Below are 15,555 nucleotides of genomic sequence, written 5' to 3'. Positions count from 1 at the left end.
TGGTTCTAATAATCTTATTTTGCCCCAGAGTTAAGGATGTTAAGTATTATTATATTATGAATTCATGAGCAGTTTTCAAAATCTGTACAACAGAAGTCTAGCAGTTCACAAAAAGCGAAACAAACGTTGAGAAAATAAAGGTAGAAATTCCCGCGGTGGCATCACTAAAGATGTTTGCACAGAGTAGCCAGTTAGTTACCAGTTCTTCTATTTCCCCGATAATTTCAGCGCCCAGCGTGCCCATTCAACGCACGTTAAGCAGTTTTCCTTTAATAGTTTTTCCTTAAACGATGTCCGTAAGTCAAACATTTATAATGATATACTAAGATATTCAGTGGTAGTATAAACGCTAACACTAAAAATATAGTAAGAGCGTGGGAAGTAAGGAAACTTAGGCGTGGACAATATCCACTCGCCGAACGAAACATAATGAAAAGGAGAGTAGAGAATGTCCTGAGATTTCTCACTTTCAGTCTACGCTCAACGGCGGTAGTGAGAGGATGTGATGCTCGGTGGTTATGTAACGCGTGTGCCCTATGGTATATAGTGACATGACAGTGGGTGTTTGAGAAGATATAGAGAGCTGTGCTCAGGGAAGTTACTTACCAGAAACAGAGTATTGTGTGTGGTTTGTTTTGATCCATACCAGTGTTGATTTAAAAGGCTATTTTTCAGGATTTCATAACCTGGGATTTAAGTAGTGTCATGTTTCTTGACTGAAAAGTTGCCTATGCTGAAGTGCAGGACTGCTAGCAGAGGTTACACGGTAAGTACAACAATCATTGTTATTGCTGTGTTCTGTATTTTTTTTTTTTCATTGAAGTTTCACTATTATGTCTTAGAATTGTTAATTGAAGAATTTTAGGATGTTCTTACTAACAGACAGCAAGATTAATCCTCCTTTCCGTAATTTTTTTTTTGTTATTATTGTTGAATTGATCTACAGGTTGTATAAATATTTGGGTAAAATAGCAAATTACCATCAGTATTTTTTATAATTTTTTCCCCCAAAATGAAAACCATGTCTTGACTGGTTTGCCATGTCAGTCTCAATTTTAGACAGAGTTTTTGACCTTGGTAAGTGCGTGGGATGTTCCTTGCGACGTCCCCGACATGCCGAGATGTTCAAAGCAGACGCACAACGTCATTCGCTTGCTAGTCTTGTTTGTTGGCGCCCGACTCACAACTTGTTTATCTTTATGATCTTGGGCAGTATTGGAGGGTGTAGGTTAAGGTAGGGGCAGTAAAGCACCCAGGTCTCGCCGGCCTTGCTACCACGACACATTCTTTCTGATCCTGACAACGGTATGGTGGAGCGATTTTCTTCAATTTCTTGCTTCTCGCCAGTAAGGTAGATAGAGATCTGTGAGGGTTCACCGTCGGCTATTCCTTCCACGTGAACGGTAAAGAAAACGGCGACGATGAGTGAAACACAGCGCTACACGATCAAGTGCATCAACCTCTGAGTCGTCCTGGCAAGTGGATCTTGGAACGTACAGCGCCTCACCGCTCCCAGGGGTTGCGTTATGAGTTCTCGGTAGTTAAATATGCTTAGATTCATTGCTTTATGGTGATTCGAATGTCATAAGTATCACATTATTGCCAAAAGTAAGGAAAAATCAGACGTGTCCATAATTCTGGCATCGAGGGATCTCGTCTTGGTGAACAACTTGGTTAAATGGTCGCGATTGCTTGGATTCTACATAATGTTTCCAGTAGACATTACAACTGATACATGTTTGCATGAGGTTAATCTTTGGTATGCAAGAAATATGTTTGTGGTCTTGGTTAACTGCTCAGTACGTGATTTGCAGTGATTTTGATAGTAGAATACTTCGAGCGTATGTTATACTAAGTACAATGAAAACTGACGATGAGAGTGGAAGGTTGAGTGTAGCCGTGGTTACACACTACCTGAGGAGGGAGCCAAGGTTAGGCATCGTGGTGTCACACTTTTTATATTTATTTTATCTTGTTTTTCGAAAATCTTTGGTGATGAATTGGGGAATGATGATGGCCCTTGTTGCTCGCGAACTAGTGCTGGTGTGAGTGATGTAGTTAGTGGCCATGTGTGTTGACAGTGGGTAGGACTAGGTGCAGATGGGAGCCAAGGAAACAGCCGTCAGTTCGTTGTTGATACGGATCTTTCGTGTCACCCTCCTGTTCGTGTCATTTTTCTTGCGGATTTCCTTGGGGTGAACTTTTGTTAGGCGGGTGTTTGTGTGTAGCCAGGCGAGGCCCAAGATAAAACTACTCTTATGGACGAGACTTGTGTCTAAGTAGGAAATTTATTACCTGTACGTGTCAGCAATGATAAAGTTATCGATGGCTTTTTGCGCGTCGAATTTGTTATATATATATATATATATATATATATATATATATATATATATATATATATATATATATATATATATATATATATATATATATTGGGCTTGGTGGACGAATCTCGATATATATATATATATATTCGTACATTGATATTATACCTTGCGTCGACTCACGGAAACTCCTCTACTTCCATAGGTTAGTGTAGGACTAAACCACTGGTTGTTTCTTTAGGTAGTCGGGCAGTTTGAGCCTGACTGGACGCTGTTACTATCATTCTAGACTTTTCCTCAAGTTACTTCAAGTATCTTATTTTGTTGTATACTTTTGTCATGTAACAATACATTACATTATCAGACTACATGCACGTGATTCTTACAATATGTATGAATAAATTACTGTTATCTGACCAGCCAGGCTGCTGGCACGAGGTAGCTATGGTGTGGATGAATATATCAAATCAAGCCAGTAGCTATTATACGTCAGATACACACTATTTTTGTGGTTTAAGAACATTAGGATCTAGGCAAGTTAGTGGTATTAATGAAAATCACAGTAGCACCTGGTCATGTTAGTTGGCTGTTTGGGCTTTAGGCCTATTATCTGCCACGGTCATTAAAGCTGTCACCGTCAATTTACGACATCCACAAATTTTAAAATCATGAACACCCTCAGGTGTTAAGGATATTTCCAAGACCACATCCACTCTCACTAGTCTTACGGCCCTTGTCCTAGTCATGTGAGCGACAAGAACCATAACGAATACCTTGCTCTGAAACCAGTCAAATATTTATGTTCGCATATAGAATAATGATAATAATAATAATAACGATGATGATAATACTAATGATGATAAGTAATGGGTTATAGAAGTAAACTTTGACAAGTGGCTGAAGTCTTACAGAAAAACAAGCGTATTGTGTGGATACAAAGCGAGAGATGATAAAACTAACGGTGTTTGCTCAAATACGGGTGTTATGAATGAGGTTCACATCGGTTAGTATGGTGCTGTTCTGTAACAGTCCGTGAGAGTTCATATGAATTTGATTCAAGTTGTGGTGCCGAAGACGAGAAAGGAGCTTCATCTTAAATTATCGGATTAGGTTCAGATAATGGTTAGAGTCGGGAAGGTCAGCGCGTTGAGCGCTTAATGATCGATAGTGTGATCAAGAATAACCTTCATATCATTTCTTGCGGTTTATATCGTAGTTCCTGTTGTGTAGTGGATAAAACTAATGGTCATAGACGAGGTAGGGAAGATTGTAAGCTGCGTAGATGGTCTTAAGTTCAGGCGCTGGGAATCCAAATGTCTTTGAGTTGATGAAAGTAAGTACGATAGCTGGAAGATTTGAGTGGGTACTGACGTGTTTTCTTCGGCTTGATTTGTCGTCTAGACTCCAGAGTGACACGAGAGTAGACTGAATGACATGGGAGGGAGCTGGGGGCTGAGTGAGGCGTTACAGGATGGAACATGATTATCCTGGAAGCGAGACTTACCTTGCATAACGGCATTCATAGTTAGGTTGATTGTGATATGGTAGGCGAAGGTCCGGTTTTGAGGGCTGCTGAGGGTTGTATGGAAGGTAATATGGAAAGGAGAGTCGGTATAACGTCATTAAACTACTATGGGTCTGTGGAGCTTCGATACCAGTGGAAATCCAGTCAAACACAAATTTCACACAGTAGGCATGTTAGTAGTGGTGATAGTCGTTGCTCAATGAGAGGCTGTTAGCATGAAGAGGAGTAGAGATGGTGGAGCAGTGATGTTACACTAGTGTTACTATATGGCAACTTCAAAATCTTGCAGAGGTTATGGTGGAAGGCAGCCGGTGTCAAGATGGGAGAGTTTTTGGCAGAAGGGGGCGAAATAGATTAATGAATTGATCTGCTTCATCGTTAGAGAGGTAACTAACGTGGGGAAGAAGGGGAAGACTGCTTTTTTAAGCCGTTCATCCCATTTGGGTTACCATATCACTTGACAAATCATGGTCTGGTTTAGGTGCTGAGGCTTGGCATGGTATATAAGACTTCTCAGTGGATAATTTACTACAAAACTTTGTTACAAAGGACCTTGTGGAGATACGTGTTATGGTTGAAGACCAGGTGCAGGTGTGTACATGCTTTATGTTTAATTGCGTTTTTGTACGGTCGGGGGGGGAGGGAGTTTTATATGTGCGCGTATGTGTGTGTGTGTGTGTGTGTGTACGTTATGCATACCTTTATTTCAATAATGGAGGTTCGTTTCGGCCTCCACAGCTCTGTCTGAACATCTCTCATCAGACAGACGCACTGAGGTTGTAGCCCGTGTTCCTGTGTATCCACATCAGCGTGAGTGTTTGAGTCTTCTGTTTACATTTGTTTCATGAAACTTTGATTTCTTCACTAGGCTGTCAACGACGTCTCTGGGATTTGCAGACGGTGTGTTAAACACTGATATTATTCAAGTTGCTGATTTTAGACACAAATTAGATTGTGTTGCGTTCTAACATCAACCTACAAGGCAGGCGAAATTGCGGTATTAGAAGCTGTTCAGAGATCTTTCATAACCCATGTTAATATAGTAAAGGAATTAGATTTATGGGAACGATTGAAACATCTGACTCAGGCTGTACTCCCTGGAGCGCAAACGGGAGAAGTATATTATCATTATACCGAGAAAATCCTGGAAGATATGGTTCCCAAGTTACGTTTGGAAATAACACCCTACTGGCACGACAGGCATGGAAGACTTTGTAAAATACTACCTCTTGAATCCAAAGGTGCGATATTTTCAAAAAGAGAGAACACCTTAAATATCCGGGACCCAAGACTCTTCAACATCTTGCCATCTTCTATCGGAAGCAGCATGAGACGCACGGTAGAGAAGTTCAAGAGTGCACTGGACAAGTACCTACGAAGTGTATCAGACCAACCAGGCTGTAGGGGCTACATGGGCCTGAGGGCTGTGGCTTAGAGCAGCTTGGTCGACGAACTACCCAGTCTAGCGGCCTGAGCCCAGCCCGGGCTGTGGAGGTGCTCCGAGACTTCAGCACATTCCCGACAACCATCAGAAACATTGTGGGTTACATAGTTGAACAATTTATAAGGTTCTGGATAGGTATTTACAAAGTGTCCTTGATTAGCCAGGCTGTGATGCTACAGTGGCCTGTGAGACCTCGGCTTCCAACAGCTTGGTCGGCCAACGATCCATTTCAGCAGTGTGGGCCCAGCCCAAGCTGTGGGGGTAGAAGACTCCCTGAAGACTACTCAAAGTTTACTGTTTCAGATGTGGTGTCGCATCATAAGATTTCAGCTACGGTATGGATCCTCGAAGTTTCAGATCCCTCGTAATAGTCTGTCGTCTGATGACTGACATAGGGCCCCCCCAAAAGGGCTTTTCAGCCATTTCTCTACTTGTTTGGCTCACGATTTTGGTACTAAGATGTAAGAAATTACGTCTGCTATTGATTTCTTCTTGTGTAAGTTAGCAGCTACACTAAAACAGGTTCACATTTGAGAAATGTCGACCTGCTCTCTTCAGTCTAATTTGGACTGAGAAATGTATTTGCATTAATCAACCTGCTTTTATATGATGAATCTGTCTTGTTCTGCTTTAAGACAAAACAGATTTTGTCGAAACATTTCTCCAAGTCATTAATGTAAAGGCTCTTAACTAAATGTTTGAGAAGGGAATTTACAGTTTAAGTTAAAGTATTGCATTATTTTTTTTAGCTGAATTTAGACTTATGTCTTTTGTATTCAATATTTATTTGTGAATACTAATATATAGTGTATTCATCAATCAGAACATACACCATACAAAATTATCTTATCCATAGGATTCAAGTGAGAAAATATGCAACATTTTGTTGTACAAAATATGATAATAATGTAGATGTTAGTTGCATCATCCCTCTTCTGCTTCACACACAAACACATACAACACATACACACGGGCCCCGTGGTGTAGTGGCTAGCGTTACTGACCGTGAGTCTTCACGGGTCGGATCCGCATGGGTTCGAATCCTAGGGTGGCGGCAGTTGGCCTACATGTACATAATTCATCCCACCCTTGGGGCTGGTCGCTATATAGCTACCTGGCTTAGCTTGGTATGTGTGTGTATGCATACAAACATAATAGTAATGACGTGGTATATTATACGACATGACAACACGAGTGTAAAACTCTCTTCCCATAATACGCAAAGAGTAGTCACAGACACAGACACACACACACGCACATATATATATATATATATATATATATATATATATATATTTATATTCCTTTTCATACTATTCGCTATTGCCCGCGTTAGCGAGATAGCGTCAAGAGCAGAGGACTGAGCCTTTGAGGGAATATCCTCACTTGGCCCCCTTCTCTGTTCCTCCTTTTGGAATAATAATAAAAAAAAAAACGAGGGAAGGATTTCCTGCCCCCCCCGGCAGGGGGGGGGGGGGGGGGGCAGGAAGTGTGTGATGTCTCCATGGTTGTTTAATTTGTTTATGGATGGGGTTGTTAGGGAGGTGAATGCAAGAGTTTTGGAAAGAGGGGCAAGTATGAAGTCTGTTGTGGATGAGAGAGCTTGGGAAGTGAGTCAGTTGTTCGCTGATGATACAGCGCTGGTGGCTGATTCATGTGAGAAACTGCAGAAGCTGGTGACTGAGTTTGGTAAAGTGTGTGAAAGAAGAAAGTTAAGAGTAAATGTGAATAAGAGCAAGGTTATTAGGTACAGTAGGGTTGAGGGTTAAGTCAATTGGGAGGTAAGTTTGAGTGGAGAAAAACTGGAGGAAGTAAAGTGTTTTAGATATCTGGGAGTGGATCTGGCAGCGGATAGAACCATGGAAGCGGAAGTGAATCATAGGGTGGGGGAGGGGGCGAAAATCCTGGGAGCCTTGAAGAATGTGTGGAAGTCGAGAACATTATCTCGGAAAGCAAAAATGTGTATGTTTGAAGGAAGAGTGGTTCCAACAATGTTGTATGTTTGCGAGGCGTGGGCTATGGATAGAGTTGTGCGCAGGAGGGTGGATGTGCTGGAAATGAGATGTTTGAGGACAATGTTTAGTGTGAGGTGGTTTGATCGAGTAAGTAATGTAAGGGTAAGAGAGATGTGTGGAAATAAAAAGAGCGTGGTTGAGAGAGCAGAAGAGGGTGTTTTGAAATGGTTTGGTCACATGGAGAGAATGAGTGAGGAAAGATTGACCAAGAGGATATATGTGTCGGAGGTGGAGGGAACGGGGAGAAGTGGGAGACCAAATTGGAGGTGGAAAGATGGAATGAAAAAGATTTTGTGTGATCGGGGCCTGAACATGCAGGAGGGTGAAAGGAGGGCAAGGAATAGAGTGAATTGGATCGATGTGGTATACCGGGGCTGACGTGTGGACGTGTGTGTGTATACATTTTGTGTATGGGGGTGGGTTGGGCCATTTCTTTCGTCTGTTTCCTTGCGCTACCTCGCAAGCGCAGGAGACAGCGACAAAGCAAAATATATAAATAAAATATATATATATATATATATATATATATATATATATATATATATATATATATATATATATGTATATATATATTTACAACGTATATACTTGCTTTAAACTTTCCTTTTTTTTTTAGTCATGTGTTGTTCTCCTGTTCTTTGGTGATGGAGTTCTTTCCATTTGTATGTGCTGCTTTGCATTTGTAGACCTCTGTAATGCCAAAAGGAAAAGGATGATGTCCCTAAATCCATATATTCAACCTGTCCTCTCAAAAGAGAAATCTTTGTCAAAGCGCTTGTGCCACCAAGACAATATCTTGGAAAATATCATTTTCGCCTGTTATTTCGAAAATCCTTGAACAAGCAGCTAAGGAGAAGGATAATGGGACATATTATGAACGACTTATTGATGTGGGACAAGAGATTGCGATAATATGCCAGAGAAAATGTAATCAAGCCTACATCAGTCGTGGACAAAGCGAAGCAAATCCATATAACTGAGAAGATAAGCCTTCTGGAAAAGAGAGTTTTACGTAGTCAGACCCAAAGTTTGTGTGTGATCTGCAGGTCCAAACATTACGAAAAAGATCAAGAAAATCATTCATTCTCCCACCAGTGAATGACATTCGATGCCGGCGAAAGGCTTCGGAGAGCTGCCGAAATCAGTAAAGATGTTAAGATACCGAGAGAAATTAGTGACCTTAAAACATATGAAGTACGCTGCCATCACATAACCTTTTTGCACAACCTGTACCAAACAAAAGATAGATATGTCTACAAAAGTACCCTATATATGATAATGTGTTTGCTTTTATTGCTGAAGAGGTCAGTAAGAATATTATAGATACTGAATGGCTGATGCCCTAAATTGATGTAGTCGCTGTTATCAGGAAAAACTGTGCCTTCCCTAAGAACAATTTGCAAGTCTAAACTTCGATCGGCAAAAGAGGTTTCTAACAAGACTTTGCAGCTCGATTTAGATTTTTTTTTTTTTGTCCAACTTACCTTTTTGAAAAATTGCCGTAGCTTGTGTAGGTGTAGGTAAAAAGCAGTCGATCCTCTGAGATGAAGACGAATCTGATGATGAAAACAGTGAGCCAATCAGTTTTACCAGATCTGTATCATACTGCCATATTCACTGGAACACCCAAACTGCTTGGGCCTTGCTCAGGCTGTAGGGGTAAAAGACCCCCCGAAGACATTACTGTTGATCGCTGTTGAATAAAGATCTTTCCATCAAATCTCTCTACAGCTGCTGACGTAAGGAATGGACAGATACAATATCCAAGCGTGCTGTGTAACGTCCTGTATTGGATTATATCTTCGGAGGATCTGATATTGAACAGATTGCTAAAGATCCTATTGATATGCACGCTGATCTAGAGGTGTTCTGTCCACTGGGCAAGAACCAGTCTACAGTGTCACGAAATGACCTTTATTGTCACAGGGAAGAAATTGACTGGTAGCTAACAGATAATGACTACGTTCCTTCCGTAGCAGATGTGTTCCCCTGTTGAACGTAAGGTCCACTGGAAGATTTGGTTGCTGTTTGTGTGCAGTTTTCAAGTATCCCAAAGCTATGAGAGTGCCATACTAGTCCTTATGTTAAAGAATGAGAGGTGGTTGTAATGTGGTTAGGTATCAGCGTTAGATGGAAGTATGAGGTACAGTAAACGGAGAGAGAGGACAGTTCACCTATAGATTCAGAACGCCTAACAGTGGTGGCAGTGGACGTTCTGCTGTTGATTGTCTTTCGCTGAGATTATTGCTCGCTGAGATCTGTTTGTTAGAAGACTAATAGATACATCGGCCACCCCCCTACCCCCGTTTAGCGCACTTTACGTACTATCATAGTCACATTTGCTAAAAGTTTTCGCATTGTCTAAGTAATGTTATCACCAACCCCTTCCCCGTGCTCAACAGCTTCTTCCATCATACCACAGTGCTGGAGCAGCTATAATCATCCTTCCAGAGGGAGAAATTGCGATGTTACAAAGGGCGATAAGATTTTTCACAGCCCGTATTGACACCACTGCGAACGGACTCAGATCAGTGAAGCTGTACCCTTTAGAAGTGCAGATGGGAGATGGGTATCATAATCTGGAAAACCCTGCTGGGCTTTGTTTCCAAAATGGACAGAAACTACTTCGCTAATGGCACGTCAGGCATGAAAGATTCTGTGAAACAAAAGCAACTGAATTGGAGAGGTGCATTAAATACAATGTGAGAATGGCGTAAAATGTCAAGGGCTGAGAATTACCTACTGTATTATCTGTAATGTTAAACCCTATCGAGTGTCCAGTGGAAAACTTGACGAAGGGTCTGGAATAGTGCCTAGAAAGTGTGCCAGACCCGCTGGAATGTGGGAGTTGTGTATTTCTATGGGCTGCGGCCATCAAGAGCCTGACTGAGCAAGGGAACAACACGGCAACTTGGCCCAGGACCAAGCCCCTAGTGACAGAAGACCTCGGAAGCCATCGTAAAGTACACGTAAGTTGTGCAAGACGGGATGGTCCAACTCTAATTCCGTGCTTCCCCGGTGGTGTGCGAGGTGATAAATAATGTCATAATTATCTGGCCACTAGGATCAGACAAGGACCCATTGTGACCCTTGCAATACTTTTTGCGCTACCACTCACAAGAGGAGGAACGAGCAGCGCGGCCGCAACGCAATAAATTAGCCGCTCATAAAGAGAATCAGAATTACATATTCGATTGTCTAATTCCTTAATAGTATTACAAGAATGTTTATGACGTGGGATGTGGATGCAGCTGGCTTGATTTCACCTTCGAATTCCATTTGTTTCCTCATCTGTGGTGAGAGATGAACATTTAGTTAGCAGTTTTTACAATGTGAGTGATTACTGTTCGTGTGTTACAGGGAGAGAGTTTCACACTCTTGTTGCCCCATCTCTTCATCTAGTGTTTACGTAACGTGTCTTTATTTGTGTGTGTGTGTGTGTGTGTGTGTGTGTGTGTGTGTGTGTGTGTGTGTGTGTGTGTGTTTTAACATAACAGAGGCCCTCGTCGTTTCACAAAGTTTAAAGTATCGGTTCATCGGTTGATAAAAAGAATGTTCAGAATTTGCAGGTGTTCAAAAAAGACGTAAGAATGGAAACTGGAGCAGTGACCGCGGGGGGGGGGGTCTTCCCTCTGTACTCACCCCCCCCCACAACTCCTCCAACCAGGCAGGTCCCCGGTCCCCTGCACTCACCAAACTGAACGTAAAGACTGCCCCTCACCCCTGCACTCCCGCCTTCACCTGCTTTTTAACTGATTTTCCTTTTTTGTGATCGCCTTGTTTATCTATCTGTCTATCTATCTATCTATCTATCTATCTATCTATCTATCTGTTTATCTATGAAATCACAGAACATACTTTCGAGACAAAGTGTGAAGGTTAAACCCACACTTCACTGAGTGAAAATGAATTATCGTATCCGTAAAGTGTCTTAAGTGTTACCGGACTCCGCCTGCATGAGGTTACACCCCAAGTGAGAAGTCATCTCTGGCGAGACTGTATCACAGCGAACACAGTCTCGTCACAGAACTTCTCATTCAAAAGTTGTCCACATTTTCCTGCTGTCGGGAGTTGTCCAGTCCTGGGCCGCAGGAGTTTCTAGAAAGACGACCTGGGTAACACCAGGACTCTTATGGAATGATGTCGTGGCGTAATTATATACATATATATATATATATATATATATATATATATATATATGGATTTGTATATAGCATTTATGATCTGAGAAGGCATATGATAGAGTTGATATAGATGCTCTGTGGAAGGTATATAGAATATATGGTGTGGGAGGCAAGTTGTTAGAAGCAGTGAAAAGTTTTTATCGAGGATGTAAGGCATGTGTACGTGTAGGAAGAGAGGAAAGTGATTGGTTCTCAGTGAATGTAGGTTTGCGGCAGGGGTGTGTGATGTCTCCATGGTTGTTTAATTTGTTTATGGATGGGGTTGTTAGGGAGGTAAATGCAAGAGTCTTGGAAAGAGGGGCAAGTATGAAGTCTGTTGGGGATGAGAGAGCTTGGGAAGTGAGTCAGTTGTTGTTCGCTGATGATACAGCGCTGGTGGCGGATTCATGTGAGAAACTGCAGAAGCTGGTGACGGAGTTTGGTAAAGTGTGTGGAAGAAGAAAGTTAAGAGTAAATGTGAATAAGAGCAAGGTTATTAGGTACAGTAGGGTTGAGGGTCAAGTCAATTGGGAGGTGAGTTTGAATGGAGAAAAACTGGAGGAAGTGAAGTGTTTTAGATATCTGGGAGTGGATCTGGCAGCGGATAGAACCATGGAAGCGGAAGTGGATCATAGGGTGGGGGAGGGGGCGAAAATTCTGGGGGCCTTGAAGAATGTGTGGAAGTCGAGAGCATTATCTCGGAAAGCAAAAATGGGTATGTTTGAAGGAATAGTGGTTCCAACAATGTTGTATGGTTGCGAGGCGTGGGCTATGGATAGAGTTGTGCGCAGGAGGATGGATGTGCTGGAAATAAGATGTTTGAGGACAATGTGTGGTGTGAGGTGGTTTGATCGAGTGAGTAACGTAAGGGTAAGAGAGATGTGTGGAAATAAAAAGAGCGTGGTTGAGAGAGCAGAAGAGGGTGTTTTGAAGTGGTTTGGGCACATGGAGAGAATGAGTGAGGAAAGATTGACCAAGAGGATATATGTGTCGGAGGTGGAGGGAACGAGGAGAAGAGGGAGACCAAATTGGAGGTGGAAAGATGGAGTGAAAAAGATTTTGTGTGATCGGGGCCTGAACATGCAGGAGGGTGAAAGGAGGGCAAGGAATAGAGTGAATTGGAGCGATGTGGTATCCCGGGGTTGACGTGCTGTCAGTGGATTGAATCAAGGCATGTGAAGCGTCTGGGGTAAACCATGGAAAGCTGTGTAGGTATGTATATTTGCGTGTGTGGACGTATGTATATACATGTGTATGGGGGGGGGGTTGGGCCATTTCTTTCGTCTGTTTCCTTGCGCTACCTCGCAAACGCGGGAGACAGCGACAAAGTATAATAAAAAAAAAAATAATATATATATATATATATATATATATATATATATATATATATATATATATATATATATATATATATATATATATATAGAGAGAGAGAGAGAGAGAGAGAGAGAGAGAGAGAGAGATTGTTCCGTTCTCAGATGAAAGAATACTTTGGTTGAGGTAAGACAAATTATGAGGTGCATTGCTCAGCGCTCACCAAACACTTAAAACACCCCAAGAACGGTATACATTAAGTGAGAGAAATAAACTTGCGGCTGTAAGCAATGTTTCATGTAAGTTTATTAGTTACTCTGAGAAATAGACATGATAAAAGTTGTAAAACTTTTTAAACCTTGATTATATGGTGAAAAGATGGAGTGAAAAAGATTTTGAGCGATCAGGGCCTGAACATGCAGGAGGGTGAAAGGCGTGCTAGGAATAGAGTAAATTGGAACGATATGGTATACCGGGGTCGACGTGCTCTCAATGGATTGAACCAGGGCATGTGAAGCGTCTGGGATAAACCATGGAAAGTTTTGTGGGGCCTGGATGTGGAAAGGGAGCTGTGGTTTCAGTGCATTACACATGACAGCTAGAGACTGAGTGTGAACGAATGTGGCCTTTGTTGTCTTTTCCTAGCGCTACCTCGTGCGCGCGGGGGAAGGGTAGCAAGTATGAATATGTACATGTGTATACATGTATATGTCTGTTCATGTATATGTATGGATACGTTGAAATGTATAGGTATGTATATATATGTGTGTGTGCGTTTATGTATATACATGTGTATGTGTGTATATTCGACTCTCCAAGTTTATGGTTACACAACGAGTCTGAGTCACTTCGGCGAGGCTGTATTGTCGTCAGTTGATGAGACTGTACTCAGAGAATTTCTTGCACCAGGGGAGACCTTGACTTCACTGTTCCTGAGTGTGTGACAGCTCACAGCCACGAAGCTGGAGGAGCTCAGAAAAGATTAGAAGGGGACTTTAGTGACTGGCTGGTGTCTTGCTGAAAATATGACATTATTTGTCAGTTTATTTGTTTATTTGTAGTATTTCTGTGTGAGACTTTACTTCATCATTTCCCTCCATGTAACAGCTGAAGTGTCTATGTAAAACAGCGAGTGTTTTCCGTGGCCGCAGAAGACTTGACGGATCTCCTATCACTGGTTATTTGGGTTGTTGGCCTTTATAACAACTGCCAGAGTCATTCAGGCCGCCACCTTGAAGGTTTAACCAGCAAAACGAATAATCTTTAACAGTTTCTTCAGGTATTAGAGATAGTTCTGTGACAATATACCACCCTCACCCCACAGTGCATGTTAATGGGCCTTGTCCGATTGCAATCAATCGGTGTCTTCCAGTGTGTGCTGTACACTCTGATATCATGTTCGAATGGGAGTAAGGAGACTGTTTCTTATGTCTCTGTGTACGCAAGATATGAGTCAGAGAAACAGCAGTTCTATGACGTGTAAACAACTTCTGTCGCCTAGTTTTCGGTGTAATCAAACATGTTTGCAAAGAAGCTGTGATTCCATCTTTTTACTTTAACGATCATTCGCATTTCACGCAATTTTGTGACCAGTTATATCTTATTCACATATTCACATATGTCAGAGACATTTTTTCTGTCTGTTTATTTTAGATTAACGTTTTATTTGCTTTCGAGCAACCGTACAGTTTCACAGTTTCCAGTATTTATTTTTCTCTCTCGAGAGAGAATGAGGTACCTCGTTCTCGATACTGTGAAGTGACTGCAGTATGATAATAGTTACAATCGTAGGTGATCAAACAAGTGGGAGTCACGACCTTTGATTTGATTTGTGCCGGTAGCCCCGGCAAATTTATTGTGCACCCCATGCTCATCCTGTGAGCGGTAGCGCTAAAGGATTACAGAGGTCACAAAGGGTCTTAGTCAGACCCCAGTGGGTGACCTTTCCGCCCTGAAGCCTCGTTGCCATTGGATTATTCCTGTTGCGTGAACCCATGAGATTCGACAGTGTGCTGGTATGTTTCGGAGCCTCGAAAACCTTCAATGATGCCATTGCTTTTGTCCGATATTTGAATTTGGTCTCCCTTTATTTTCTATTACAGATTTGCCAGATTCATCCGCGTGATGGTGGATAATGAACTGCAAAGTTGTAGAATCCGTATAATGTTTTTATAGTAGTTGATATAATACAGACAGAATCAGGTCTCAGTCGTGGCTACTTCGGATAGATGGAAAATGGAAGAGTATGAGATGCGAGAATATATATATATATATATATATAAATATATATATATATATATATATATATATATATATATATATATATATATATATATATATATATATATTCATTATGCTTAACCGCCGTCTCCCGCGTTAGCGACGTAGCGCAAGGAAACAGTCGAGGAATAGCCCAGCCCACCCGCATACACATGTATTTACATAAACGCCCACACACGCACATATACATACATATACTGTACATACATAGACATATAGATATATACACATGTATATATCCATTCTTGCTGCCTTCATCCATTCTTGTCGCGACCCCACCACACACGAAATAGCATCCCCCCTCCCTCCAGCGAGGCAGCGCCAGAAGCAGATAAAAAGGCCACATTTGTTCACACTCAGTCTCTGGCTGTCATGTGTAATGCACCGAAACCACAGCTCCCTTTCTACATCCAGGTCCCACACACCTTTCCATGGTTTACCCCAGACGCTTCACATGCTCTGGTTCAATCCATTGACACCACGTCGACCC

The 15,555-nt window shown here is 41.8% G+C and overlaps 1 protein-coding gene across 3 annotated transcripts in view; it reads left to right on the top strand.

The window, feature by feature from the left end:
- The first annotated feature begins 490 nt into the window (after positions 1-490).
- LOC139753327 (uncharacterized) overlaps positions 491-15,555 on the top strand; it is a 654,487-nt gene continuing 639,422 nt past the window's right edge. For 2 of the 3 annotated variants that reach the window (XM_071669685.1, XM_071669676.1), the window contains exon 1: positions 491-766. The gene's annotated coding sequence lies outside the window, so the exon portion shown is untranslated. The remainder of the gene's footprint in view (positions 767-15,555) is intronic. The other variant, XM_071669667.1, reaches the window with a different exon arrangement.

Source organism: Panulirus ornatus, chromosome 2, assembly GCF_036320965.1.
Source record: "Panulirus ornatus isolate Po-2019 chromosome 2, ASM3632096v1, whole genome shotgun sequence".
NCBI classification, from domain to species: Eukaryota; Metazoa; Arthropoda; class Malacostraca; order Decapoda; family Palinuridae; genus Panulirus; species Panulirus ornatus.
Note: the sequence above shows the minus strand (reverse complement) of the source record. Positions and strands in the feature narration are given on the sequence as shown.